Source organism: Gnatocerus cornutus, unplaced genomic scaffold (genome assembly GCF_029298725.1).
Source record: "Gnatocerus cornutus isolate USDA-ARS CGAHR unplaced genomic scaffold, icGnaCorn1.1 ctg00000021.1, whole genome shotgun sequence".
NCBI classification, from domain to species: Eukaryota; Metazoa; Arthropoda; class Insecta; order Coleoptera; family Tenebrionidae; genus Gnatocerus; species Gnatocerus cornutus.
The window spans coordinates 686,269-713,975 of NW_028275373.1; positions in this window are offsets into that span (position 1 = coordinate 686,269).

Here is a 27,707-nt window from a genome sequence, read left to right on the forward strand (position 1 = left end):
GTTTTCTTGCAATTCAGCAGTTGAATCTTGGTAAAAAGTCATGATTTTGTAGATTCCGTGCTCTTCTTTGCGAATTCAAGATAGAAAACAACGAAAATCAGCGAGAAATCGTCGTTTTCCATCGAAATATGCGGTTTTCTCTAAGAATTTTGATGATTTCGTGCAGAATTCTGCTGTTTTCTTGCAATTCAGCCGTTGAATCTTGGTAAAAAGTGATGATTTTGTAGATTTCGTGCTCTTCTTTGCGAATTCAAGCCAGAAAACAACGAAAATCGGCGAGAAATCGTCGTTTTGCATCGAAATATGCGGTTTTCTCTAAGAATTTTGATGATTTCTTGCAGAATTCTGCTGTTTTCTTGCAATTCAACCGTTGAATCTTGGTAAAAAGTGATGATTTTGTAGATTTCGTGCTCTTCTTTGCGAATTCAAGCCAGAAAACAACGAAAATCGGCGAGAAATCGTCGTTTTGCATCGAAATATGCGGTTTTCTCTAAGAATTTTGACGATTTCGTGCAGAATTCTGCTGTTTTCTTGCAATTCAGCCGTTGAATCTTGGTAAAAAGTGATGATCTTGTAGATTTCGTGTTCTCCTTTGCGAACTCAAGCCAGAAAACAACGAAAATCGGCGAGAAATCGTCGTTTTGCATCGAAATATGCGGTTTTCTCTAAGAATTTTGACGATTTCGTGCAGAATTCTGCTGTTTTCTTGCAATTCAGCCGTTGAATCTTGGTAAAAAGTCATGATTTTGTAGATTTCGTGCTTTTCTTTGCGAATTCAAGATAGAAAACAACGAAAATCAGCGAGAAATCATCGATTTGCATCGAAATATGCGGTTTTCTCTAAGAATCTTGATGATTTCGTGCAGAATTCTGCTGTTTTCTTGCAATTCAGCCGTTGAATCTTGGTAAAAAGTGATGATTTTGTAGATTTCGTGCTCTTCTTTGCAAATTCATGCCAGAAAACAACGAAAATCGGCGAGAAATCGTCGTTTTGCATCGAAATATGCGGTTTTCTGTAAGAATTTTGATGATTTCGTGCAGAATTCTGCTGTTTTCTTGCAATTCAGCCGTTGAATCTTGGTAAAAAGTGATGATCTTGTAGATTTCGTGTTCTTCTTTGCGAACTCAAGCCAGAAAACAACGAAAATCGGCGAGAAATCGTCGTTTTGCATCGAAATATGCGGTTTTCTCTAAAAATTTTGACGATTTCGTGCAGAATTCTGCTGTTTTCTTGCAATTCAGGCGTTGAATCTTGGTAAAAAGTCATGATTTTGTAGATTTAGTGCTCTTCTTTGCGAATTCAAGCCAGAAAACAACGAAAATCGGCGAGAAAACGTCAATTTGCATCGAAATATGCGGTTTTCTCTAAGAATTTTGATGATTTCGTGCAGAATTCTGCTGTTTTCTTGCAATTCAGCCGTTGAATCTTGGTAAAAAGTGATGATTTTGTAGATTTCGTGCTCTTCTTTGCAAATTCATGCCAGAAAACAACAAAAATCGGCGAGAAATCGTCGTTTTGCATCGAAATATGCGGTTTTCTCTAAGAATTTTGACGATTTCGTGCAGAATTCTGCTGTTTTCTTGCAATTCAGCCGTTGAATCTTGGTAAAAAGTCATGATTTTGTAGATTTCGTGCTCTTCTTTGCGAATTCAAGATAGAAAACAACGAAAATCAGCGAGAAATCGTCGTTTTGCATCGAAATATGCGGTTTTCTCTAAGAATTTTGATGATTTCGTGCAGAACTCTGCTGTTTTCTTGCAATTCAGCCGTTGAATCTAGGTAAAAAGTCATGATTTTGTAGATTTCGTGCTCTTCTTTGCGAATTCAAGCCAGAAAACAACGAAAATCGGCGAGAAATCGACGTTTTGCAACGAAATATGCGGTTTTCTCTAAGAATTTTGACGATTTCGTGCAGAATTCTGCTGTTTTCTTGCAATTCAGCCGTGGAATCTTGGTAAAAAGTGATGATTTTGTAGATTTCGTGCTCTTATTTGCGAATTCAAGCCAGAAAACAACGAAAATCGGCGAGAAATCGTTGTTTTGCATCGAAATATGCGGTTTTCTGTAAGAATTTTGATGATTTCGTGCAGAATTCTGCTGTTTTCTTGCAATTCAGCCGTTGAATCTTGGTTAAAAGTCATGATTTTGTAGATTTCGTGCACTTGTTTGCGAATTCAAGCCAGAAAACAACGAAAATCGGCGAGAAATCGACGTTTTGCATCTAAAAATGCGGTTTTCTGTAAGAATTTTGATGATTTCGTGCAGAATTCTGCTGTTTTCTTGCGATTCAGCCGTTGAATCTTGGTAGAAAGTCATGATTTTGTAGATTTCGTGCTCTTCTTTGCGAATTCAAGCCAGAAAACAACGAAAATCGGCGAGAAATCGTCGTTTTGCATCGAAATATGCAGTTTTCTGTAAGAATTTTGATGATTTCGTGCAGAATTCTGCTGTTTTCTTGCAATTCAGCCGTTGAATCTTGGTAAAAAGTCATGATTTTGTAGATTTCGTACTCTTCTTTGCGAATTCAAGCCAGAAAACAACGAAAATTGGCGAGAAATCGTCGTTTTGCATCGAAATATGCAGTTTTCTCTAAGAATTTTGATAATTTCGTGCGGAATTCTGCTGTTTTCTTGCAATTCAGCCGTTGAATCTAGGTAAAAGTCATGATTTTGTAGATTTCGTGCTCTTCTTTGCGAATTCAAGCCAGAAAACACGAAAATCGGCGAGAAATCGTTGTTTTGCATCGAAATATGCTGTTTTCTTGCAATTCAGCCGTTGAATCTTGGTAAAAAGTCATGATTTTGTAGATTTCGTGCTCTTCTTTGCGAATTCAAGCCAGAAAACAACGAAAATCGGCGAGAAATCGGCGAGAAATCGTCGTTTTGCATCGAAATATGCGATTTTCTGTAAGAATTTTGATGATTTCGTGCAGAATTCTGCTGTTTTCTTGCAATTCAGCCGTTGAATCTTGGTAAAAAGTGATGATTTTGTAGATTTCGTGCTCTTCTTTGCGAATTCAAGCCAGAAAACAACGAAAATCGGCGAGAAATCGTCGTTTTGCATCGAAATATGCGGTTTTCTCTAAAAATTTTGACGATTTCGTGCAGAATTCTGCTGTTTTCTTGCAATTCAGCCGTTGAATCTTGGTAAAAAGTCATGATTTTGTAGATTTCGTACTCTTCTTTGCAAATTCAAGATAGAAAACAACGAAAATCAGCGAGAAATCGTCGATTTGCATCGAAATATGCGGTTTTCTCTAAGAATTTTGATGAATTCGTGCAGAATTCTGCTGTTTTCTTGCAATTCAGCCGTTGAATCTTGGTAAAAAGTGATGATTTTGTAGATTTCGTGCTCTTCTTTGCAAATTCATGCCAGAAAACAACGAAAATCGGCGAGAAATCGTCGTTTTGCATCGAAATATGCGGTTTTCTGTAAGAATTTTGATGATTTCGTGCAGAATTCTGCTGTTTTCTTGCAATTCAGCCGTTGAATCTTGGTAAAAAGTCATGATTTTGTAGATTTCGTACTCTTCTTTGCGAATTCAAGCCAGAAAACAACGAAAATTGGCGAGAAATCGTCGTTTTGCATCGAAATATGCAGTTTTCTCTAAGAATTTTGATAATTTCGTGCGGAATTCTGCTGTTTTCTTGCAATTCAGCCGTTGAATCTAGGTAAAAAGTCATGATTTTGTAGATTTCGTGCTCTTCTTTGCGAATTCAAGCCAGAAAACACGAAAATCGGCGAGAAATCGTTGTTTTGCATCGAAATATGCTGTTTTCTTGCAATTCAGCCGTTGAATCTTGGTAAAAAGTCATGATTTTGTAGATTTCGTGCTCTTCTTTGCGAATTCAAGCCAGAAAACAACGAAAATCGGCGAGAAATCGTCGTTTTGCATCGAAATATGCGATTTTCTGTAAGAATTTTGATGATTTCGTGCAGAATTCTGCTGTTTTCTTGCAATTCAGCCGTTGAATCTTGGTAAAAAGTGATGATTTTGTAGATTTCGTGCTCTTCTTTGCGAATTCAAGCCAGAAAACAACGAAAATCGGCGAGAAATCGTCGTTTTGCATCGAAATATGCGGTTTTCTCTAAAAATTTTGACGATTTCGTGCAGAATTCTGCTGTTTTCTTGCAATTCAGCCGTTGAATCTTGGTAAAAAGTCATGATTTTGTAGATTTCGTACTCTTCTTTGCAAATTCAAGATAGAAAACAACGAAAATCAGCGAGAAATCGTCGATTTGCATCGAAATATGCGGTTTTCTCTAAGAATTTTGATGATTTCGTGCAGAATTCTGCTGTTTTCTTGCAATTCAGCCGCTGAATCTTGGTAAAAAGTGATGATTTTGTAGATTTCGTGCTCTTCTTTGCAAATTCATGCCAGAAAACAACGAAAATCGGCGAGAAATCGTCGTTTTGCATCCAAATATGCGGTTTTCTGTAAGAATTTTGATGATTTCGTGCAGAATTCTGCTGTTTTCTTGCAATTCAGCCGTTGAATCTTGGTAAAATGTCATGATTTTGTAGATTTCGTGCTCTTCTTTGCGAATTCAAGCCAGAAAACAACGAAAATCGGCGAGAAATTGTCGTTTTGCATCGAAATATGCGCGGTTTTCTCTAAGAATTTTGACGATTTCGTGCAGAATTCTGCTGTTTTCTTGCAATTCAGCTGTTGAATCTTGGTAAAAAGTCATGATTTTGTAGATTTCGTGCTCTTCTTGGCGAATTCAAGATAGAAAACAACGAAAATCGGCGAGAAATCGTTGTTTTGCATGGAAATATGCAGTTTTCTCTAAGAATTTTGATGATTTCGTGCAGAATTCTGCTGTTTTCTTGCAATTCAGCCGTTGAATCTTGGTAAAAAGTCATGATTTTGTAGATTTCGTGCTCTTCTTTGCGAATTCAAGCCAGAAAACAACGAAAATCGGCGAGAAATCGTCGTTTTGCATCGAAATATGCGGTTTTCTGTAAGAATTTTGATAATTTCGTGCAGAATTCTGCTGTTTTCTTGCAATTCAGCCGTAGAATCTTGGTAAAAAGTGATGATTTTGTAGATTTCGTGCTCTTCTTTGCGAATTCAAGCCAGAAAACAACGAAAATCGGCGAGAAATCGTTGTTTTGCATCGAAATATGCAGTTTTCTGTAAGAATTTTGATGATTTCGTGCAGAATTCTGCTGTTTTCTTGCAATTCAGCCGTTGAATCTTGGTAAAAAGTCATGATTTTGTAGATTCCGTGCTCTTCTTTGCAAATTCAAGATAGAAAACAACGAAAATCAGCGAGAAATCGTCGTTTTCGATCGAAATATGCGGTTTTCTCTAAGAATTTTGATGATTTCGTGCAGAATTCTGCTGTTTTCTTGCAATTCAGCCGTTGAATCTTGGTAAAAAGTGATGATTTTGTAGATTTCGTGCTCTTCTTTGCAAATTCAAGCCAGAAAACAACGAAAATCGGCGAGAAATCGTCGTTTTGCATCGAAATATGCGGTTTTCTCTAAGAATTTTGACGATTTCGTGCAGAATTCTGCTGTTTTCTTGCAATTCAGCCGTTGAATCTTGGTAAAAAGTCATGATTTTGTAGATTTCGTGCTCTTCTTTGCGAATTCAAGATAGAAAACAACGAAAATCAGCGAGAAATCGTCGATTTGCATCGAAATATGCGGTTTTCTCTAAGAATCTTGATGATTTCGTGCAGAATTCTGCTGTTTTCTTGCAATTCAGCCGTTGAATTTTGGTAAAAATTGATGATTTTGTAGATTTCGTGCTCTTCTTTGCAAATTCATGCCAGAAAACAACGAAAATCGGCGAGAAATCGTCGTTTTGCATTGAAATATGCGGTTTTCTGTAAGAATTTTGATGATTTCGTGCAGAATTCTGCTGTTTTCTTGCAATTCAGCCGTTGAATCTTGGTAAAAAGTGATGATCTTGTAGATTTCGTGTTCTTCTTTGCGAACTCAAGCCAGAAAACAACGAAAATCGGCGAGAAATCGTCGTTTTGCATCGAAATATGCGGTTTTCTCTAAGAATTTTGACGATTTCGTGCAGAATTCTGCTGTTTTCTTGCAATTCAGCCGTTGAATCTTGGTAAAAAGTCATGATTTTGTAGATTTCGTGCTCTTCTTTGCGAATTCAAGATAGAAAACAACGAAAATCAGCGAGAAATCGTCGATTTGCATCGAAATATGCGGTTTTCTCTAAGAATTTTGGTGATTTCGTGCAGAATTCTGCTGTTTTCTTGCAATTCAGCCGTTGAATCTTGGTAAAAAGTGAGGATTTTGTAGATTTCGTGCTCTTCTTTGCAAATTCATGCCAGAAAACAACGAAAATCGGCGAGAAATCGTCGTTTTGCATCGAAATATGCGGTTTTCTCTAAGAATTTTGACGATTTCGTGCAGAATTCTGCTGTTTTCTTGCAATTCAGCCGTTGAATCTTGGTAAAAAGTCATGATTTTGTAGATTTCGTGCTCTTCTTTGCGAATTCATGCCAGAAAACAACGAAAATCGGCGAGAAATCGTCGTTTTGCATCGAAAAATGCGGTTTTCTGTCAGAATTTTGATGATTTCGTGCAGAATTCTGCTGTTTTCTTGCAATTCAGCCGTTGAATCTTGGTAAAAAGTCATGATTTTGTAGATTTCGTGCTCTTCTTTGCAAATTCAAGCCAGAAAACAACGAAAATCGGCGAGAGATCGTCGTTTTGCATCGAAATATGCGGTTTTCTGTAAGAATTTTGATGATTTCGTGCAGAATTCTGCTGTTTTCTTGCAATTCAGCCGTTGAATCTTGGTAAAAAGTCAAGATTTTGTAGATTCCGTGCTCTTCTTTGCGAATTCAAGATAGAAAACAACGAAAATCAGCGAGAAATCGTCGTTTTCCATCGAAATATGCGGTTTTCTCTAAGAATTTTGATGATTTCGTGCAGAATTCTGCTGTTTTCTTGCAATTCAGCCGTTGAATCTTGGTAAAAAGTGATGATTTTGTAGATTTCGTGCTCTTCTTTGCGAATTCAAGCCAGAAAACAACGAAAATCGGCGAGAAATCGTCGTTTTGCATCGAAATATGCGGTTTTCTCTAAGAATTTTGATGATTTCGTGCAGAATTCTGCTGTTTTCTTGCAATTCAGCCGTTGAATCTTGGTAAAAAGTCATGATTTTGTAGATTCCGTGCTCTTCTTTGCAAATTCAAGATAGAAAACAACGAAAATCAGCGAGAAATCGTCGTTTTCGATCGAAATATGCGGTTTTCTCTAAGAATTTTGATGATTTCGTGCAGAATTCTGCTGTCTTCTTGCAATTCAGCCGTTGAATCTTGGTAAAAAGTGATGATTTTGTAGATTTCGTGCTCTTCTTTGCGAATTCAAGCCAGAAAACAACGAAAATCGGCGAGAAATCGTCGTTTTGCATCGAAATATGCGGTTTTCTCTAAGAATTTTGATGATTTCTTGCAGAATTCTGCTGTTTTCTTGCAATTCAACCGTTGAATCTTCGTAAAAAGTGATGATCTTGTAGATTTCGTGCTCTTCTTTGCGAATTCAAGCCAGAAAACAACGAAAATCGGCGAGAAATCGTCGTTTTGCATCGAAATATGCGGTTTTCTCTAAGAATTTTGACGATTTCGTGCAGAATTCTGCTGTTTTCTTGCAATTCAGCCGTTGAATCTTGGTAAAAAGTCATGATTTTGTAGATTTCGTGCTCTTCTTTGCGAATTCAAGATAGAAAACAACGAAAATCAGCGAGAAATCGTCGATTTGCATCGAAATATGCGGTTTTCTCTAAGAATCTTGATGATTTCGTGCAGAATTCTGCTGTTTTCTTGCAATTCAGCCGTTGAATCTTGGTAAAAAGTGATGATTTTGTAGATTTTGTGCTCTTCTTTGCAAATTCATGCCAGAAAACAACGAAAATCGGCGAGAAATCGTCGTTTTGCATCGAAATATGCGGTTTTCTGTAAGAATTTTAATGATTTCGTGCAGAATTCTGCTGTTTTCTTGCAATTCAGCCGTTGAATCTTGGTAAAAAGTGATGATCTTGTAGATTTCGTGTTCTTCTTTGCGAACTCAAGCCAGAAAACAACGAAAATCGGCGAGAAATCGTCGTTTTGCATCGAAATATGCGGTTTTCTCTAAGAATTTTGACGATTTCGTGCAGAATTCTGCTGTTTTCTTGCAATTCAGCCGTTGAATCTTGGTAAAAAGTCATGATTTTGTAGATTTCGTGCTCTTCTTTGCGAATTCAAGATAGAAAACAACGAAAATCAGCGAGAAATCGTCGTTTTGCATCGAAATATGCGGTTTTCTGTAAGAATTTTGATGATTTCGTGCAGAATTCTGCTGTTTTCTTGCAATTCAGCCGTTGAATCTAGGTAAAAAGTCATGATTTTGTAGATTTCGTGCTCTTCTTTGCGAATTCAAGCCAGAAAACAACGAAAATCGGCGAGAAATCGTCGTTTTGCATCGAAATATGCGGTTATCTGTAAGAATTTTGATGATTTCGTGCAGAATTCTGCTGTTTTCTTGCAATTCAGCCGTAGAATCTTGGTAAAAAGTGATGATTTTGTAGATTTCGTGCTCTTCTTTGCGAATTCAAGCCAGAAAACACGAAAATCGGCGAGAAATCGTTGTTTTGCATCGAAATATGCTGTTTTCTGTGAGAATTTTGATGATTTCGTGCAGAATTCTGCTGTTTTCTTGCAATTCAGGCGTTGAATCTTGGTAAAAAGTCATGATTTTGTAGATTTCGTGCTCTTCTTTGCGAATTCAAGATAGAAAACAACGAAAATCAGCGAGAAATCGTCGATTTGCATCGAAATATGCGGTTTTCTCTAAGAATTTTGATGATTTCGTGCAGAATTCTGCTGTTTTCTTGCAATTCAGCCGTTGAGTCTTGGTAAAAAGTGATGATTTTGTAGATTTCGTGCTCTTCTTTGCAAATTCATGCCAGAAAACAACGAAAATCGGCGAGAAATCGTCGTTTTGCATCGAAATATGCGGTTTTTTCTAAGAATTTTGACGATTTCGTGCAGAATTCTGCTGTTTTCTTGCAATTCAGCCGTTGAATCTTGGTAAAAAGTCATGATTTTGTAGATTTCGTGCTCTTCTTTGCGAATTCAAGATAGAAAACAACGAAAATCAGCGAGAAATCGTCGTTTTGCATCGAAATATGCGGTTTTCTGTAAGAATTTTGATGATTTCGTGCAGAATTCTGCTGTTTTCTTGCAATTCAGCCGTTGAATCTAGGTAAAAAGTCATGATTTTGTAGATTTCGTGCTCTTCTTTGCGAATTCAAGCCAGAAAACAACGAAAATCGGCGAGAAATCGTCGTTTTGCATCGAAATATGCGGTTTTCTGTAAGAATTTTGATGATTTCGTGCAGAATTCTGCTGTTTTCTTGCAATTCAGCCGTAGAATCTTGGTAAAAAGTGATGATTTTGTAGATTTCGTGCTCTTCTTTGCGAATTCAAGCCAGAAAACACGAAAATCGGCGAGAAATCGTTGTTTTGCATCGAAATATGCTGTTTTCTGTAAGAATTTTGATGATTTCGTGCAGAATTCTGCTGTTTTCTTGCAATTCAGGCGTTGAATCTTGGTAAAAAGTCATGATTTTGTAGATTTCGTGCTCTTCTTTGCGAATTCAAGCCAGAAAACAACGAAAATCGGCGAGAAATCGACGTTTTGCATCGAAAAATGCGGTTTTCTGTAAGAATTTTGATGATTTCGTGCAGAATTCTGCTGTTTTCTTGCGATTCAGCCGTTGAATCTTGGTAAAAAGTCATGATTTTGTAGATTTCGTGCTCTTCTTTGCGAATTCAAGCCAGAAAACAACGAAAATCGGCGAGAAATCGTCGTTTTGCATCGAAATATGCGGTTTTCTGTAAGAATTTTGATGATTTCGTGCAGAATTCTGCTGTTTTCTTGCGATTCAGCCGTTGAATCTTGGTAAAAAGTCATGATTTTGTAGATTTCGTGCTCTTCTTTGCGAATTCAAGCCAGAAAACAACGAAAATCGGCGAGAAATCGTCGTTTTGCATCGAAATATGCGGTTTTCTGTAAGAATTTTGATGATTTCATGCAGAATTCTGCTGTTTACTTGCAATTCAGCCGTTGAATCTTGGTAAAAAGTCATGATTTTGTAGATTTCGTGCTCTTCTTTGCGAATTCAAGCCAGAAAACAACGAAAATCGGCGAGAAATAATCGTTTTGCATCGAAATATGCGGTTTTCTCTAAGAATTTTGATGATAATCTTGGTAAAAAGTCATGATTTTGTAGATTTTGTGCTCTTCTTTGCGAATTCAAGCCAGAAAACAACGAAAATCGGCGAGAAATCGTCGTTTTGCATCGAAAAATGCGGTTTTCTGTAAGAATTTTGATGATTTCGTGCAGAATTCTGCTGTTTTCTTGCAATTCAGCCGTTGAATCTTGGTAAAAAGTCATGATTTTGTAGATTTCGTGCTCTTCTTTGCGAATTCAAGCCAGAAAACAACGAAAATCGGCGAGAAATCGTCGTTTTGCATCGAAATATGCGGTTTTCTGTAAGAATTTTGATAATTTCGTGCAGAATTCTGCTGTTTTCTTGCAATTCAGCCGTTGAATCTTGGTAAAAAGTCATGATTTTGTAGATTTTGTGCTCTTCTTGGCGAATTCAAGATAGAAAACAACGAAAATCGGCGAGAAATCGTTGTTTTGCATCGAAATATGCAGTTTTCTCTAAGAATTTTGATGATTTCGTGCAGAGTTCTGCTGTTTTCTTGCAATTCAGCCGTTGAATCTTGGTAAAAAGTCATGATTTTGTAGATTTCGTGCTCATCTTTGCGAATTCAAGCCAGAAAACAACGAAAATCGGCGAGAAATCGTCGTTTTGCATCGAAATATGCGGTTTTCTGTAAGAATTTTGATGATTTCGTGCAGAATTCTGCTGTTTTCTTGCAATTCAGCCGTTGAATCTTGGTAAAAAGTCATGATTTTGTAGATTTCGTGCTCTTCTTTGCGAATTCAAGCCAGAAAACAACGAAAATCGGCGAGAAATCGTCGTTTTGCATCGAAATATGCGGTTTTCTGTAAGAATTTTGATGATTTCGTGCAGAATTCTGCTGTTTTCTTGCAATTCAGCCGTTGAATCTTGGTAAAAAGTCATGATTTTGTAGATTTCGTGCTCTTCTTTGCGAATTCAAGCCAGAAAACAACGAAAATCGGCGAGAAATCGTCGTTTTGCATCGAAATATGCGGTTTTCTGTAAGAATTTTGATGATTTCGTGCAGAATTCTGCTGTTTTCTTGCAATTCAGCCGTTGAATCTTGGTAAAAAGTGATGATTTTGTAGATTTCGTGCTCTTCTTTGCGAATTCAAGCCAGAAAACAACGAAAATCGGCGAGAAATCGTCGTTTTGCATCGAAATATGCGGTTTTCTCTAAGAATTTTGATGATTTCGTGCAGAATTCTGCTGTTTTCTTGCAATTCAGCCGTTGAATCTTGGTAAAAAGTCATGATTTTGTAGATTTCGTGCTCTTCTTTGCGAATTCAAGCCAGAAAACAACGAAAATCGGCGAAAAATCGTCGTTTTGCATCGAAATATGCGGTTTTCTGTAAGAATTTTGATGATTTCGTGCAGAATTCTGCTGTTTTCTTGCAATTCAGCCGTTGAATCTTGGTAAAAAGTCATAATTTTGTAGATTTCGTGCTCTTCTTTGCGAATTCAAGCCAGAAAACAACGAAAATCGGCGAGAAATAATCGTTTTGCATCGAAATATGCGGTTTTCTGTAAGAATTTTGATAATTTCGTGCAGAATTCTGCTGTTTTCTTGCAATTCAGCCGTTGAATCTTGGTAAAAAGTCATGATTTTGTAGATTTCGTGCTCTTCTTTGCGAATTCAAGCTAGAAAACAACGAAAATCGGCGAGAAATAATCGTTTTGCATCGAAATATGCGGTTTTCTGTAAGAATTTTGATGATTTCGTGCAGAATTCTGCTGTTTTCTTGCAATTCAGCCGTTGAATCTAGGTAAAAAGTCATGATTTTGTAGATTTCGTGCTCTTCTTGGCGAATTCAAGATAGAAAACAACGAAAATCGGCGAGAAATCGTTGTTTTGCATCGAAATATGCGGTTTTCTGCAAGAATTTTGATGATTTCGTGCAGAATTCTGCTGTTTTCTTGCAATTCAGCCGTTGAATCTAGGTAAAAAGTCATGATTTTGTAGATTTCGTGCTCTTCTTGGCGAATTCAAGATAGAAAACAACGAAAATCGGCGAGAAATCGTTGTTTTGCATCGAAATATGCAGTTTTCTTTAAGAATTGTGATGATTTCGTGCAGAATTCTGCTGTTTTCTTGCAATTCAGCCGTTGAATCTTGGTAAAAAGTCATGATTTTGTAGATTTCGTGCTCTTCTTTGCGAATTCAAGCCAGAAAACAACGAAAATCGGCGAGAAATCGTCGTTTTGCATCGAAAAATGCAGTTTTCTGTAAGAATTTTGATGATTTCGTGCAGAATTCTGCTGTTTTCTTGCAATTCGGCCGTTGAATCTTGGTAAAAAGTCATGATTTTGTAGATTTCGTGCTCTTCTTTGCGAATTCAAGCCAGAAAACAACGAAAATCGGCGAGAAATCGTCGTTTTGCATCGAAATATGCGGTTTTCTGTAAAAATTTTGATGATTTCGTACAGAATTCTGCTGTTTTCTTGCAATTCAGCCGTTGAATCTTGGTAAAAAGTCATGATTTTGTAGATTTTGTGCTCTTCTTTGCGAATTCAAGCCAGAAAACAACGAAAATCGGCGAGAAATCGTCGTTTTGCATCGAAATATGCGGTTTTCTGTAAGAATTTTGATGATTTCGTGCAGAATTCTGCTGTTTTCTTGCAATTCAGCCGTTGAATCTTGGTAAAAAGTCATGATTTTGTAGATTTCGTGCTCTTCTTTGCGAATTCAAGCTAGAAAACAACGAAAATCGGCGAAAAATAATCGTTTTGCATCGAAATATGCGGTTTTCTGTAAGAATTTTGATGATTTCGTGCAGAATTCTGCTGTTTTCTTGCAATTCAGCCGTTGAATCTAGGTAAAAAGTCATGATTTTGTAGATTTCGTGCTCTTCTTGGCGAATTCAAGATAGAAAACAACGAAAATCGGCGAGAAATCGTTGTTTTGCATCGAAATATGCGGTTTTCTGCAAGAATTTTGATGATTTCGTGCAGAATTCTGCTGTTTTCTTGCAATTCAGCCGTTGAATCTAGGTAAAAAGTCATGATTTTGTAGATTTCGTGCTCTTCTTGGCGAATTCAAGATAGAAAACAACGAAAATCGGCGAGAAATCGTTGTTTTGCATCGAAATATGCAGTTTTCTTTAAGAATTGTGATGATTTCGTGCAGAATTCTGCTGTTTTCTTGCAATTCAGCCGTTGAATCTTGGTAAAAAGTCATGATTTTGTAGATTTCGTGCTCTTCTTTGCGAATTCAAGCCAGAAAACAACGAAAATCGGCGAGAAATCGTCGTTTTGCATCGAAAAATGCAGTTTTCTGTAAGAATTTTGATGATTTCGTGCAGAATTCTGCTGTTTTCTTGCAATTCGGCCGTTGAATCTTGGTAAAAAGTCATGATTTTGTAGATTTCGTGCTCTTCTTTGCGAATTCAAGCCAGAAAACAACGAAAATCGGCGAGAAATCGTCGTTTTGCATCGAAATATGCGGTTTTCTGTAAAAATTTTGATGATTTCGTACAGAATTCTGCTGTTTTCTTGCAATTCAGCCGTTGAATCTTGGTAAAAAGTCATGATTTTGTAGATTTTGTGCTCTTCTTTGCGAATTCAAGCCAGAAAACAACGAAAATCGGCGAGAAATCGTCGTTTTGCATCGAAATATGCGGTTTTCTGTAAGAATTTTGATGATTTCGTGCAGAATTCTGCTGTTTTCTTGCAATTCAGCCGTTGAATCTTGGTAAAAAGTCATGATTTTGTAGATTTCGTGCTCCTCTATGCGAATTCAAGCCAGAAAACCACGAAAATGGGCGAGAAATCGTCGTTTTGCATCGAAATATGCGGTTTTCTCTAAGAATTTTGATGATTTCGTGCAGAATTCTGCTGTTTTCTTGCAATTCAGCTGTTGAATCTAGGTAAAAAGTGATAATTTTGTAGATTTCGTGCTCTTCTTTGCGAATTCAAGCCAGAAAACAACGAAAATCGGCGAGAAATCGTCGTTTTGCATCGAAATATGCGGTTTTCTCTAAGAATTTTGACGATTTCGTGCAGAATTCTGCTGTTTTCTTGCAATTCAGCTGTTGAATCTAGGTAAAAAGTCATGATTTTGTAGATTTTGTGCTCTTCTTGGCGAATTCACGATAGAAAACAACGAAAATCGGCGAGAAATCGTTGTTTTGCATCGAAATATGCAGTTTTCTCTAAGAATTTTGATGATTTCGTGCAGAGTTCTGCTGTTTTCTTGCAATTCAGCCGTTGAATCTTGGTAAAAAGTCATGATTTTGTAGATTTCGTGCTCTTCTTTGCGAATTCAAGCCAGAAAACAACGAAAATCGGCGAGAAATCGTCGTTTTGCATCGAAATATGCGGTTTTCTGTAAGAATTTTGATGATTTCGTGCAGAATTCTGCTGTTTTCTTGCAATTCAGCTGTTGAATCTTGGTAAAAAGTCATGATTTTGTAGATTTCGTGCTCTTCTTTGCGAATTCAAGCCAGAAAACAACGAAAATCGGCGAGAAATCGTCGTTTTGCATCGAAATATGCGGTTTTCTGTAAGAATTTTGATGATTTCGTGCAGAATTCTGCTGTTTTCTTGCAATTCAGCCGTTGAATCTTGGTAAAAAGTCATGATTTTGTAGATTCCGTGCTCTTCTTTGCGAATTCAAGATAGAAAACAACGAAAATCAGCGAGAAATCGTCGTTTTGCATCGAAATATGCGGTTTTCTCTAAGAATTTTGATAATTTCGTGCAGAATTCTGCTGTTTTCTTGCAATTCAGCCGTTGAATCTTGGTAAAATGTGATGATTTTGTAGATTTCGTGCTCTTCTTTGCGAATTCAAGCCAGAAAACAACGAAAATCGGCGAGAAATCGTCGTTTTGCATCGAAATATGCGGTTTTCTCTAAGAATTTTGATGATTTCGTGCAGAATTCTGCTGTTTTCTTGCAATTCAGCCGTTGAATCTTGGTAAAAAGTCATGATTTTGTAGATTTCGTGCTCTTCTTTGCGAATTCAAGCCAGAAAACAACGAAAATCGGCGAGAAATCGTCGTTTTGCATCGAAATATGCGGTTTTCTGTAAGAATTTTGATGATTTCGTGCAGAATTCTGCTGTTTTCTTGCAATTCAGCCGTTGAATCTTGGTAAAAAATCATGATTTTGTAGATTTCGTGCTCTTCTTTGCGAATTCAAGCCAGAAAACAACGAAAATCGGCGAGAAATAATCGTTTTGCATCGAAATATGCGGTTTTCTGTAAGAATTTTGATGATTTCGTGCAGAATTCTGCTGTTTTCTTGCAATTCAGGTGTTGAATCTTGGTAAAAAGTCATGATTTTGTAGATTTCGTGCTCTTCTTTGCGAATTCAAGCCAGAAAACAACGAAAATCGGCGAGAAATAATCGTTTTGCATCGAAATATGCGGTTTTCTGTAAGAATTTTGATGATTTCGTGCCGAACTCTGCTGTTTTCTTGCAATTCAGCCGTTGAATCTTGGTAAAAAGTCATGATTTTGTAGATTTCGTGCTCCTCTTTGCGAATTCAAGCCAAAAAACCACGAAAATCGGCGAGAAATCGTCGTTTTGCATCGAAATATGCGGTCTTCTCTAAGAATTTTGATGATTTCGTGCAGAATTCTGCTGTTTTCTTGCAATTCAGCCGTTGAATCTTGGTAAAAAGTCATGATTTTGTAGATTTCGTGCTCATCTTTGCGAATTCAAGCCAGAAAACAACGAAAATCGGCGAGAAATCGTCGTTTTGCATCGAAATATGCGGTTTTCTGTAAGAATTTTGATGATTTCGTGCAGAATTCTGCTGTTTTCTTGCAATTCAGCCGTTGAATCTTAGTAAAAAGTCTTCTCTAAGAATTTTGATGATTTCGTGCAGAATTCTGCTGTTTTCTTGCAATTCAGCCGTTGAATCTTGGTAAAAAGTCATGATTTTGTAGATTTCGTGCTCTTCTTTGCGAATTCAAGCCAGAAAACAACGAAAATCGGCGAGAAATCGTCGTTTTGCATCGAAATATGCGGTTTTTTGTAAGAATTTTGATGATTTCGTGCAGAATTCTGCTGTTTTCTTGCAATTCAGCCGTTGAATCTAGGTGAAAAGTCATGATTTTGTAGATTTCGTGCTCTTCTTGGCGAATTCAAGATAGAAAACAACGAAAATCGGCGAGAAATCGTTGTTTTCCATCGAAATATGCAGTTTTCTCTAAGAATTTTGATGATTTCGTGCAGAATTCTGCTGTTTTCTTGCAATTCAGCCGTTGAATCTTGGTAAAAAGTCATGATTTTGTAGATTTCGTGCTCTTCTTTGCGAATTCAAGCCAGAAAACAACGAAAATCGGCGAGAAATCGTCGTTTTGCATCGAAATATGCGGTTTTCTGTAAGAAGTTTGATGATTTCGTGCAGAATTCTGCTGTTTTCTTGCAATTCAGCCGTTGAATCTTGGTAAAAAGTCATGATTTTGTAGATTCCGTGCTCTTCTTTGCGAATTCAAGATAGAAAACAACAAAAATCAGCGAGAAATCGTCGTTTTGCATCGAAATATGCGGTTTTCTCTAAGAATTTTGATGATTTCGTGCAGAATTCTGCTGTTTTCTTGCAATTCAGCCGTTGAATCTAGGTGAAAAGTCATGATTTTGTAGATTTCGTGCTCTTCTTGGCGAATTCAAGATAGAAAACAACGAAAATCGGCGAGAAATCGTTGTTTTCCATCGAAATATGCAGTTTTCTTTAAGAATTTTGATGATTTCGTGCAGAATTCTGCTGTTTTCTTGCAATTCAGCCGTTGAATCTTGGTAAAAAGTCATGATTTTGTAGATTTCGTGCTCTTCTTTGCGAATTCAAGCCAGAAAACAACGAAAATCGGCGAGAAATCGTCGTTTTGCATCGAAATATGCGGTTTTCTGTAAGAAGTTTGATGATTTCGTGCAGAATTCTGCTGTTTTCTTGCAATTCAGCCGTTGAATCTTGGTAAAAAGTCATGATTTTGTAGATTCCGTGCTCTTCTTTGCGAATTCAAGATAGAAAACAACAAAAATCAGCGAGAAATCGTCGTTTTGCATCGAAATATGCGGTTTTCTCTAAGAATTTTGATGATTTCGTGCAGAATTCTGCTGTTTTCTTGCAATTCAGCCGTTGAATCTTGGTAAAAAGTGATGATTTTGTAGATTTCGTGCTCTTCTTTGCGAATTCAAGCCAGAAAACATCGAAAATCGGCGAGAAATCGTCGTTTTGCATCGAAATATGCGGTTTTCTCTAAGAATTTTGATGATTTCGTGCAGAATTCTGCTGTTTTCTTGCAATTCAGCCGTTGAATCTTGGTAAAAAGTCATGATTTTGTAGATTTCGTGCTCTTCTTTGCGAATTCATGCCAGAAAACAACGAAAATCGGCGAGAAATCATCGTTTTGCATCGAAATATGCGGTTTTCTCTAAGAATTTTGATGATTTCGTGCAGAATTCTGCTGTTTTCTTGCAATTCAGCCGTTGAATCTTGGTAAGAGGTCATAATTTTGTAGATTTCGTGCTCTTCTTTGCGAATTCAAGCCAGAAAACAACGAAAATCGGCGAGAAATCGTCGTTTTGCATCGAAATATGCGGTTTTCTGTAAGAAGTTTGATGATTTCGTGCAGAATTCTGCTGTTTTCTTGCAATTCAGCCGTTGAATCTTGGTAAAAAGTCATGATTTTGTAGATTCCGTGCTCTTCTTTGCGAATTCAAGATAGAAAACAACAAAAATCAGCGAGAAATCGTCGTTTTGCATCGAAATATGCGGTTTTCTCTAAGAATTTTGATGATTTCGTGCAGAATTCTGCTGTTTTCTTGCAATTCAGCCGTTGAATCTAGGTGAAAAGTCATGATTTTGTAGATTTCGTGCTCTTCTTGGCGAATTCAAGATAGAAAACAACGAAAATCGGCGAGAAATCGTTGTTTTCCATCGAAATATGCAGTTTTCTCTAAGAATTTTGATGATTTCGTGCAGAATTCTGCTGTTTTCTTGCAATCCAGCCGTTGAATCTTGGTAAAAAGTCATGATTTTGTAGATTTCGTGCTCTTCTTTGCGAATTCAAGCCAGAAAACAACGAAAATCGGCGAGAAATCGTCGTTTTGCATCGAAATATGCGGTTTTCTGTAAGAAGTTTGATGATTTCGTGCAGAATTCTGCTGTTTTCTTGCAATCCAGCCGTTGAATCTTGGTAAAAAGTCATGATTTTGTAGATTCCGTGCTCTTCTTTGCGAATTCAAGATAGAAAACAACAAAAATCAGCGAGAAATCGTCGTTTTGCATCGAAATATGCGGTTTTCTCTAAGAATTTTGATGATTTCGTGCAGAATTCTGCTGTTTTCTTGCAATTCAGCCGTTGAATCTTGGTAAAAAGTGATGATTTTGTAGATTTCGTGCTCTTCTTTGCGAATTCAAGCCAGAAAACATCGAAAATCGGCGAGAAATCGTCGTTTTGCATCGAAATATGCGGTTTTCTGTAAGAAGTTTGATGATTTCGTGCAGAATTCTGCTGTTTTCTTGCAATTCAGCCGTTGAATCTTGGTAAAAAGTCATGATTTTGTAGATTCCGTGCTCTTCTTTGCGAATTCAAGATAGAAAACAACAAAAATCAGCGAGAAATCGTCGTTTTGCATCGAAATATGCGGTTTTCTCTAAGAATTTTGATGATTTCGTGCAGAATTCTGCTGTTTTCTTGCAATTCAGCCGTTGAATCTTGGTAAAAAGTCATGATTTTGTAGATTTCGTGCTCATCTTTGCGAATTCAAGCCAGAAAACAACGAAAATCGGCGAGAAATCGTCGTTTTGCATCGAAATATGCGGTTTTCTGTAAGAATTTTGATCATTTCGTGCAGAATTCTGCTGTTTTCTTGCAATTCAGCCGTTGAATCTTAGTAAAAAGTCTTTTCTAAGAATTTTGATGATTTCGTGCAGAATTCTGCTGTTTTCTTGCAATTCAGCCGTTGAATCTTGGTAAAAAGTCATGATTTTGTAGATTTCGTGCTCTTCTTTTCGAATTCAAGCCAGAAAACAACGAAAATCGGCGAGAAATCGTCGTTTTGCATCGAAATATGCGGTTTTTTGTAAGAATTTTGATGATTTCGTGCAGAATTCTGCTGTTTTCTTGCAATTCAGCCGTTGAATCTAGGTGAAAAGTCATGATTTTGTAGATTTCGTGCTCTTCTTGGCGAATTCAAGATAGAAAACAACGAAAATCGGCGAGAAATCGTTGTTTTCCATCGAAATATGCAGTTTTCTCTAAGAATTTTGATGATTTCGTGCAGAATTCTGCTGTTTTCTTGCAATTCAGCCGTTGAATCTTGGTAAAAAGTCATGATTTTGTAGATTTCGTGCTCTTCTTTGCGAATTCAAGCCAGAAAACAACGAAAATCGGCGAGAAATCGTCGTTTTGCATCGAAATATGCGGTTTTCTGTAAGAAGTTTGATGATTTCGTGCAGAATTCTGCTGTTTTCTTGCAATTCAGCCGTTGAATCTTGGTAAAAAGTCATGATTTTGTAGATTCCGTGCTCTTCTTTGCGAATTCAAGATAGAAAACAACAAAAATCAGCGAGAAATCGTCGTTTTGCATCGAAATATGCGGTTTTCTCTAAGAATTTTGATGATTTCGTGCAGAATTCTGCTGTTTTCTTGCAATTCAGCCGTTGAATCTAGGTGAAAAGTCATGATTTTGTAGATTTCGTGCTCTTCTTGGCGAATTCAAGATAGAAAACAACGAAAATCGGCGAGAAATCGTTGTTTTCCATCGAAATATGCAGTTTTCTCTAAGAATTTTGATGATTTCGTGCAGAATTCTGCTGTTTTCTTGCAATTCAGCCGTTGAATCTTGGTAAAAAGTCATGATTTTGTAGATTTCGTGCTCTTCTTTGCGAATTCAAGCCAGAAAACAACGAAAATCGGCGAGAAATCGTCGTTTTGCATCGAAATATGCGGTTTTCTCTAAGAATTTTGATGATTTCGTGCAGAATTCTGCTGTTTTCTTGCAATTCAGCCGTTGAATCTTGGTAAAAAGTGATGATTTTGTAGATTTCGTGCTCTTCTTTGCGAATTCAAGCCAGAAAACATCGAAAATCGGCGAGAAATCGTCGTTTTGCATCGAAATATGCGGTTTTCTCTAAGAATTTTGATGATTTCGTGCAGAATTCTGCTGTTTTCTTGCAATTCAGCCGTTGAATCTTGGTAAAAAGTCATGATTTTGTAGATTTCGTGCTCTTCTTTGCGAATTCATGCCAGAAAACAACGAAAATCGGCGAGAAATCATCGTTTTGCATCGAAATATGCGGTTTTCTCTAAGAATTTTGATGATTTCGTGCAGAATTCTGCTGTTTTCTTGCAATTCAGCCGTTGAATCTTGGTAAGAAGTCATGATTTTGTAGATTTCGTGCTCTTCTTTGCGAATTCAAGCCAGAAAACAACGAAAATCGGCGAGAAATCGTCGTTTTGCATCGAAATATGCGGTTTTCTGTAAGAAGTTTGATGATTTCGTGCAGAATTCTGCTGTTTTCTTGCAATTCAGCCGTTGAATCTTGGTAAAAAGTCATGATTTTGTAGATTCCGTGCTCTTCTTTGCGAATTCAAGATAGAAAACAACAAAAATCAGCGAGAAATCGTCGTTTTGCATCGAAATATGCGGTTTTCTCTAAGAATTTTGATGATTTCGTGCAGAATTCTGCTGTTTTCTTGCAATTCAGCCGTTGAATCTAGGTGAAAAGTCATGATTTTGTAGATTTCGTGCTCTTCTTGGCGAATTCAAGATAGAAAACAACGAAAATCGGCGAGAAATCGTTGTTTTCCATCGAAATATGCAGTTTTCTCTAAGAATTTTGATGATTTCGTGCAGAATTCTGCTGTTTTCTTGCAATCCAGCCGTTGAATCTTGGTAAAAAGTCATGATTTTGTAGATTTCGTGCTCTTCTTTGCGAATTCAAGCCAGAAAACAACGAAAATCGGCGAGAAATCGTCGTTTTGCATCGAAATATGCGGTTTTCTGTAAGAAGTTTGATGATTTCGTGCAGAATTCTGCTGTTTTCTTGCAATTCAGCCGTTGAATCTTGGTAAAAAGTCATGATTTTGTAGATTCCGTGCTCTTCTTTGCGAATTCAAGATAGAAAACAACAAAAATCAGCGAGAAATCGTCGTTTTGCATCGAAATATGCGGTTTTCTCTAAGAATTTTGATGATTTCGTGCAGAATTCTGCTGTTTTCTTGCAATTCAGCCGTTGAATCTTGGTAAAAAGTGATGATTTTGTAGATTTCGTGCTCTTCTTTGCGAATTCAAGCCAGAAAACATCGAAAATCGGCGAGAAATCGTCGTTTTGCATCGAAATATGCGGTTTTCTCTAAGAATTTTGATGATTTCGTGCAGAATTCTGCTGTTTTCTTGCAATTCAGCCGTTGAATCTTGGTAAAAAGTCATGATTTTGTAGATTTCGTGCTCTTCTTTGCGAATTCATGCCAGAAAACAACGAAAATCGGCGAGAAATCATCGTTTTGCATCGAAATATGCGGTTTTCTGTAAGAATTTTGATGATTTCGTGCAGAATTCTGCTGTTTTCTTGCAATTCAGCCGTTGAATCTTGGTAAAAAGTCATGATTTTGTAGATTTCGTGCTCTTCTTTGCGAATTCAAGCCAGAAAACAACGAAAATCGGCGAGAAATCGTCGTTTTGCATCGAAATATGCGGTTTTCTGTAAGAATTTTGATGATTTCGTGCAGAATTCTGCTGTTTTCTTGCAATTCAGCCGTTGAATCTAGGTAAAAAGTCATGATTTTGTAGATTTCGTGCTCTTCTTGGCGAATTCAAGATAGAAAACAACGAAAATCGGCGAGAAATCGTTGTTTTCCATCGAAATATGCAGTTTTCTCTAAGAATTTTGATGATTTCGTGCAGAATTCTGCTGTTTTCTTGCAATTCAGCCGTTGAATCTTGGTAAAAAGTCATGATTTTGTAGATTTCGTGCTCTTTTTTGCGAATTCAAGCCAGAAAACAACGAAAATCGGCGAGAAATCGTCGTTTTGCATCGAAATATGCGGTTTTCTGTAAGAATTATGATGATTTCGTGCAGAATTCTGCTGTTTTCTTGCAATTCAGCCGTTGAATCTTGGTAAAAAGTCATGATTTTGTAGATTTCGTGCTCTTCTTTGCGAATTCAAGCCAGAAAACAACGAAAATCGGCGAGAAATCGTCGTTTTGCATCGAAATATGCGGTTTTCTGTAAGAATTTTGATGATTTCGTGCAGAATTCTGCTGTTTTCTTGCAATTCAGCCGTTGAATCTTGGTAAAAAGTCATGATTTTGTAGATTTCGTGCTCTTCTTTGCAAATTCAAGCCAGAAAACAACGAAAATCGGTGAGAAATCGTCGTTTTGCATCAAAATATGCGGTTTTCTCTAAGAATTTTGATGATTTCGTGCAGAATTCTGCTGTTTTCTTGCAATTCAGCCGTTGAATCTTGGTGAAAAGTGATGATTTTGTAGATTTCGTGCTCTTCTTTGCGAATTCAAGCCAGAAAACAACGAAAATCGGCGAGAAATCGTCGTTTTGCATCAAAATATGCGGTTTTCTGTAAGAATTTTGATGATTTCGTGCAGAATTCTGCTGTTTTCTTGCAATTCAGCCGTTGAATCTTGGTAAAAAGTCATGATTTTGTAGATTTCGTGCTCTTCTTTGCGAATTCAAGCCAGAAAACAACGAAAATCGGCGAGAAATCGTCGTTTTGCATCGAAATATGCGGTTTTCTCTAAGAATTTTGACGATTTCGTGCAGAATTCCGCTGTTTTCTTGCAATTCAGCCGTTGAATCTTGGTAAAAAGTCATGATTTTGTAGATTTCGTGCTCTTCTTTGCAAATTCATGCCAGAAAACAACGAAAATCGGCGAGAAATCGTTGTTTTGCATCGAAATATGCGGTTTTCTGTAAGAATTTTGATGATTTCGTGCAGAATTCTGCTGTTTTCTTGCAATTCAGCCGTTGAATCTTGGTAAAAATTCATGATTTTGTAGATCTCGTGCTCTTTTTTGCGAATTCAAGCGAGAAAACAACGAAAATCGGCGAGAAATCGTCGTTTTGCATCGAAATATGCGGTTTTCTGTAAGAATTTTGATGATTTCGTGCAGAATTCTGCTGTTTTCTTGCAATTCAGCCGTAGAATCTTGGTAAAAAGTCATGATTTTGTAGATTTCGTGCTCGTCTTTGCGAATTCAAGCCAGAAAATAACGAAAATCGGCGAGAAATCGTCGTTTTGCATCGAAATATGCGGTTTTCTCTAAGAATTTTGACGATTTCGTGCAGAATTCTGCTGTTTTCTTGCAATTCAGCTGTTGAATCTTGGTAAAAAGTCATGATTTTGTAGATTTCGTGCTCTTCTTGGCGAATTCAAGATAGAAAACAACGAAAATCGGCGAGAAATCGTTGTTTTGCATCGAAATATGCAGTTTTCTCTGAGAATTTTGATGATTTCGTGCAGAATTCTGCTGTTTTCTTGCAATTCAGCCGTTGAATCTTGGTAAAAAGTCATGATTTTGTAGATTTCGTGCTCTTCTTTGCGAATTCAAGCCAGAAAACAACGAAAATCGGCGAGAAATCGTCGTTTTGCATCGAAATATGCGGTTTTCTGTAAGAATTTTGATGATTTCGTGCAGAATTCTGCTGTTTTCTTGCAATTCAGCCGTAGAATCTTGGTAAAAAGTGATGATTTTGTAGATTTCGTGCTCTTCTTTGCGAATTCAAGCCAGATAACAACGAAAATCGGCGAGACATCGTTGTTTTGCATCGAAATATGCGGTTTTCTGTAAGAATTTTGATGATTTCGTGCAGAATTCTGCTGTTTTCTTGCAATTCAGCCGTTGAATCTTGGTAAAAAGTCATGATTTTGTAGATTCCGTGCTCTTCTTTGCGAATTCAAGATAGAAAACAACAAAAATCAGCGAGAAATCGTCGTTTTGCATCGAAATATGCGGTTTTCTCTAAGAATTTTGATGATTTCGTGCAGAATTCTGCTGTTTTCTTGCAATTCAGCCGTTGAATCTAGGTGAAAAGTCATGATTTTGTAGATTTCGTGCTCTTCTTGGCGAATTCAAGATAGAAAACAACGAAAATCGGCGAGAAATCGTTGTTTTCCATCGAAATATGCAGTTTTCTCTAAGAATTTTGATGATTTCGTGCAGAATTCTGCTGTTTTCTTGCAATTCAGCCGTTGAATCTTGGTAAAAAGTCATGATTTTGTAGATTTCGTGCTCTTCTTTGCGAATTCAAGCCAGAAAACAACGAAAATCGGCGAGAAATCGTCGTTTTGCATCGAAATATGCGGTTTTCTGTAAGAAGTTTGATGATTTCGTGCAGAATTCTGCTGTTTTCTTGCAATTCAGCCGTTGAATCTTGGTAAAAAGTCATGATTTTGTAGATTCCGTGCTCTTCTTTGCGAATTCAAGATAGAAAACAACAAAAATCAGCGAGAAATCGTCGTTTTGCATCGAAATATGCGGTTTTCTCTAAGAATTTTGATGATTTCGTGCAGAATTCTGCTGTTTTCTTGCAATTCAGGTGTTGAATCTTGGTAAAAAGTCATGATTTTGTAGATTTCGTGCTCTTCTTTGCGAATTCAAGCCAGAAAACAACGAAAATCGGCGAGAAATCGTCGTTTTGCATCGAAATATGCGGTTTTCTGTAAGAATTTTGATGATTTCGTGCAGAATTCTGCTGTTTTCTTGCAATTCAGCCGTTGAATCTAGGTAAAAAGTCATGATTTTGTAGATTTCGTGCTCTTCTTGTCGAATTCAAGATAGAAAACAACGAAAATCGGCGAGAAATCGTTGTTTTCCATCGAAATATGCAGTTTTCTCTAAGAATTTTGATGATTTCGTGCAGAATTCTGCTGTTTTCTTGCAATTCAGCCGTTGAATCTTGGTAAAAAGTCATGATTTTGTAGATTTCGTGCTCTTTTTTGCGAATTCAAGCCAGAAAACAACGAAAATCGGCGAGAAATCGTCGTTTTGCATCGAAATATGCGGTTTTCTGTAAGAATTATGATGATTTCGTGCAGAATTCTGCTGTTTTCTTGCAATTCAGCCGTTGAATCTTGGTAAAAAGTCATGATTTTGTAGATTTCGTGCTCTTCTTTGCAAATTCATGCCAGAAAACAACGAAAATCGGCGAGAAATCGTTGTTTTGCATCGAAATATGCGGTTTTCTGTAAGAATTTTGATGATTTCGTGCAGAATTCTGCTGTTTTCTTGCAATTCAGCCGTTGAATCTTGGTAAAAATTCATGATTTTGTAGATCTCGTGCTCTTTTTTGCGAATTCAAGCCAGAAAACAACGAAAATCGGTGAGAAATCGTCGTTTTGCATCAAAATATGCGGTTTTCTCTAAGAATTTTGATGATTTCGTGCAGAATTCTGCTGTTTTCTTGCAATTCAGCCGTTGAATCTTGGTGAAAAGTGATGATTTTGTAGATTTCGTGCTCTTCTTTGCGAATTCAAGCCAGAAAACAACGAAAATCGGCGAGAAATCGTCGTTTTGCATCAAAATATGCGGTTTTCTGTAAGAATTTTGATGATTTCGTGCAGAATTCTGCTGTTTTCTTGCAATTCAGCCGTTGAATCTTGGTAAAAAGTCATGATTTTGTAGATTTCGTGCTCTTCTTTGCGAATTCAAGCCAGAAAACAACGAAAATCGGCGAGAAATCGTCGTTTTGCATCGAAATATGCGGTTTTCTCTAAGAATTTTGACGATTTCGTGCAGAATTCCGCTGTTTTCTTGCAATTCAGCCGTTGAATCTTGGTAAAAAGTCATGATTTTGTAGATTTCGTGCTCTTCTTTGCAAATTCATGCCAGAAAACAACGAAAATCGGCGAGAAATCGTTGTTTTGCATCGAAATATGCGGTTTTCTGTAAGAATTTTGATGATTTCGTGCAGAATTCTGCTGTTTTCTTGCAATTCAGCCGTTGAATCTTGGTAAAAATTCATGATTTTGTAGATCTCGTGCTCTTTTTTGCGAATTCAAGCGAGAAAACAACGAAAATCGGCGAGAAATCGTCGTTTTGCATCGAAATATGCGGTTTTCTGTAAGAATTTTGATGATTTCGTGCAGAATTCTGCTGTTTTCTTGCAATTCAGCCGTAGAATCTTGGTAAAAAGTCATGATTTTGTAGATTTCGTGCTCGTCTTTGCGAATTCAAGCCAGAAAACAACGAAAATCGGCGAGAAATCGTCGTTTTGCATCGAAATATGCGGTTTTCTCTAAGAATTTTGACGATTTCGTGCAGAATTCTGCTGTTTTCTTGCAATTCAGCTGTTGAATCTTGGTAAAAAGTCATGATTTTGTAGATTTCGTGCTCTTCTTGGCGAATTCAAGATAGAAAACAACGAAAATCGGCGAGAAATCGTTGTTTTGCATCGAAATATGCAGTTTTCTCTGAGAATTTTGATGATTTCGTGCAGAATTCTGCTGTTTTCTTGCAATTCAGCCGTTGAATCTTGGTAAAAAGTCATGATTTTGTAGATTTCGTGCTCTTCTTTGCGAATTCAAGCCAGAAAACAACGAAAATCGGCGAGAAATCGTCGTTTTGCATCGAAATATGCGGTTTTCTGTAAGAATTTTGATGATTTCGTGCAGAATTCTGCTGTTTTCTTGCAATTCAGCCGTAGAATCTTGGTAAAAAGTGATGATTTTGTAGATTTCGTGCTCTTCTTTGCGAATTCAAGCCAGATAACAACGAAAATCGGCGAGACATCGTTGTTTTGCATCGAAATATGCGGTTTTCTGTAAGAATTTTGATGATTTCGTGCAGAATTCTGCTGTTTTCTTGCAATTCAGCCGTTGAATCTTGGTAAAAAGTCATGATTTTGTAGATTTCGTGCTCTTCTTTGCGAATTCAAGCCAGAAAACAACGAAAATCGGCGAGAAATCGTCGATTTGCATCGAAAAATGCGGTTTTCTGTAAGAATTTTGATGATTTCGTGCAGAATTCTGCGGTTTTCTTGCAATTCAGCTGTTGAATCTTAGTAAAAAGTCATGATTTTGTAGATCTCGTGCTCTTCTTTGCGAATTCAAGCCAGAAAACAACGAAAATAGGCGAGAAATCGTCGTTTTGCATCGAAATATGCGGTTTTCTGTAAGAATTTTGATGATTTCGTGCAGAATTCTGCTGTTTTCTTGCAATTCAGCTGTTGAATCTTGGTAAAAAGTCATGATTTTGTAGATTTCGTGCTCTTCTTTGCGAATTCAAGCCAGAAAACAACGAAAATCGGCGAGAAATAATCGTTTTGCATCGAAATATGCGGTTTTCTGTAAGAATTTTGACGATTTTGTGCAGAATTCTGCTGTTTTCTTGCAATTCAGCCGTAGAATCTTGGTAAAAAGTGATGATTTTGTGGATTTCGTGCTCTTCTTTGCGAATTCAAGCCAGAAAACAACGAAAATCGGCGAGAAATCGTTGTTTTGCATCGAAATATGCGGTTTTCTGTAAGAATTTTGATAATTTCGTGCAGAATTCTGCGGTTTTCTTGCAATTCA